Source organism: Etheostoma spectabile, chromosome 8 (genome assembly GCF_008692095.1).
Source record: "Etheostoma spectabile isolate EspeVRDwgs_2016 chromosome 8, UIUC_Espe_1.0, whole genome shotgun sequence".
Classification (NCBI taxonomy): domain Eukaryota; kingdom Metazoa; phylum Chordata; class Actinopteri; order Perciformes; family Percidae; genus Etheostoma; species Etheostoma spectabile.
This window is the reverse complement of record NC_045740.1, coordinates 1,058,271-1,060,708: the sequence shown is the minus strand read 5'-3', so window position 1 is coordinate 1,060,708 and position 2,438 is coordinate 1,058,271. Positions and strand designations below refer to the sequence as shown.

General features: G+C 38.3%; 1 protein-coding gene across 1 annotated transcript in view; it reads left to right on the top strand.

Annotated features, from left to right (window-relative positions):
• The window catches only part of zpd (zona pellucida glycoprotein d), a gene marked incomplete in the record, with an annotated part of 9,798 nt that overhangs the window by 6,536 nt on the left and 824 nt on the right, over window positions 1-2,438 (top strand). Inside the window, 1 exon segment of the mRNA XM_032522800.1 lies at window positions 1-488. This exon segment is cut by the window's left edge and continues 395 nt beyond it.

Below are 2,438 nucleotides of genomic sequence, written 5' to 3'. Positions count from 1 at the left end.
TATATCCTAGGCCTACGTGTTGTGATTTTAAACTTCTAGAAATCCTACTCGTATGGAAACCTAAAGACCAACAAGTGTGACCATTAATATTTGGGTTAGGCAGGCTACACATCACGCAATTATTCTTTATCTCTATAGACGGTTAAAGAAATTTATCTCTCAATTGCTAACGCACACGCACGTGCATGCGTCATAGAAACGTAATGACGAGGGATCGAGGTACGGGTATATAAAGCCGTCACTCGTTCCAAACTTTCCATTTGCATCTGAGTTTGACACGAGTTGACATACGCTGTTGCAAAAACCTGAATGCTGAAAAGCTGAACTTTTGGAAAACGAAATTTGTTCTGGTGAATAACTGTGGACTATTGTCTTACTACTGTTACTGAAAAAGTTAACTGTAATAATGGCTTTGAGTCGGCTGCGATCTCCTGCCTGGGAGGGACACCTGATTGGAGCTGCCGGTGTGTCCGACAACGACTATGATAGTAAGACAACTTACGATTTCACGTTTTTCTTCTTCCAAATTAATTATTTCTGTAACTGTCTTAAAGCTATTTCCAGTATGAAGTAATGTAATTTACTGAGTTTAAAGGTAACAAGCTAAAGAACTAAATGGGTTTTATTTTGAAAAATTGCGTAGCTAGCTAGTTAGCTAGCATTACATTTGGTGAGAACAACCAGCTAGCTACACAACGTTTTCTCTGTGTAAAACCTTTATTTTATGTTTGGAACATAAAACATTTCCCGGGACAAGTGCGGAATGTTCTAACAATCATTTAACGCTAGTGATTTGCCAACACTTAATTTTGTTTGAGTAGTTCATCTTTGGAAAAGAACATTGGCGTCGAAAGTTAACCAAACAAAATGGCGACCGGGCATATTTTCAAATAATGCCCCAAAATATTTTCTTGATCACCATGGAGACTGTGTAATTTATTAGGAAGGTAGCTCAGCACGTTAAAGCCACCTGGCCTGGGCCTCTTTTTAGAGATAGTTAACCCATGGCTCTTCCTCTGAGGAGAGTTGAGTTTAATTGTTGAAGCTTTGCTAAATATCTATCAATCTGTTTGCTGAAGCATCAGCTTTTAAGTTCAAAGGCATCGAAGTTTACAAAAAAATGTCGACTGTATATTTTAGAATAATGCCCAAAAATGCTTTTTGTTGATCACCATGGAGACAGTGGAATTTAGTACGGGCATACGTCAGCAAGTTAAGGGTGCAGTAGTCAGAGCATACATATGTTAAAAAAAACTTATGAAACAAACCAACTGGGCTAGGTACAGTGGCAGTTCGACATTGAATACACCCTGGCAAGACCCCTTTAAGTTCTGATAACATACTCGTATTGTGTTGTCTTTTGACTATGTTGGAGGTGGAGATAGTGCACCTTAAAAAGTGTTTCCTGTTGTAATTGCAATAGTTAAATAATTCTGGATTTAACCGGATTCTCCAGCATCTCGTCTCCACCTTCCTCCTCCTCTCCTCATCATCAGAGGAGAGCGCGTAGGAAGCCATCTCCCCATCTTCATACTGAAAAATACTCCCATCCTCATCTCCTCCTCACTCATCAGACAAAGTGGGGGGATATACTCACCTTCCTCAACCTCGACCTCAGGTGCCACATCTCAGCGATGCGATGGGAAGTTGATGGCTCTGAGCAGCTGGGGAGCACTTCAGCAAGTCCAGCTGGATCCTGAGAGGAGTCAATAATGGAAACAGAAGATACATGCTATTTATATAGATTGTTGTACATATTTACATAAAGGAATGATTAAAAAAATACACACAATCCCTGTGCCTAACAGGATGTGTGCCAAATCAAAGACATACCGTGGCTTGTATAAGTTTACAAACCCATTTTAAAGTGATAAAAGAGGATAAATAAAAAAAAAAATTGGAAATTGATCTTGGTGTCCTAATTAAAATAAACATTAGGAAAATCCAACTTTAAGGACACTAATTTTCTTGTGATGATAATTTTGTAAATAAATAGATGTTCTTCTAAATACAGGGGGCTATACACCCCCTATGTTAAATTCCCATAGAGGCAGGCACATTTTATTTTTAAAGACCAGTTATTTCATGGATCCAGATACTATGCCCCTGATGACCCCCTTGGCCTTTGATTTAAAAGAAACCCACATCATCACATATCCTTCACCATACCTAGAGATAGGCGTGGGGGAACTTACCATAAGATTATCTCTCAACGCAATCAAACCGGAAAAAAAAAGCTATAGTATCCTGGATCCATGAAATTACTGGCAATATAGTATATATATATATATTATATACACACACACACACACACCACCCACACACACCCACAGTTATATATGTTTACAGCATAAATGAAAGATAGTATATTTCTTAATTGTACAGATCCTTTATTAGAACATTTGACAATCCCCGTAGAGAAGAATCCAAATTTATTG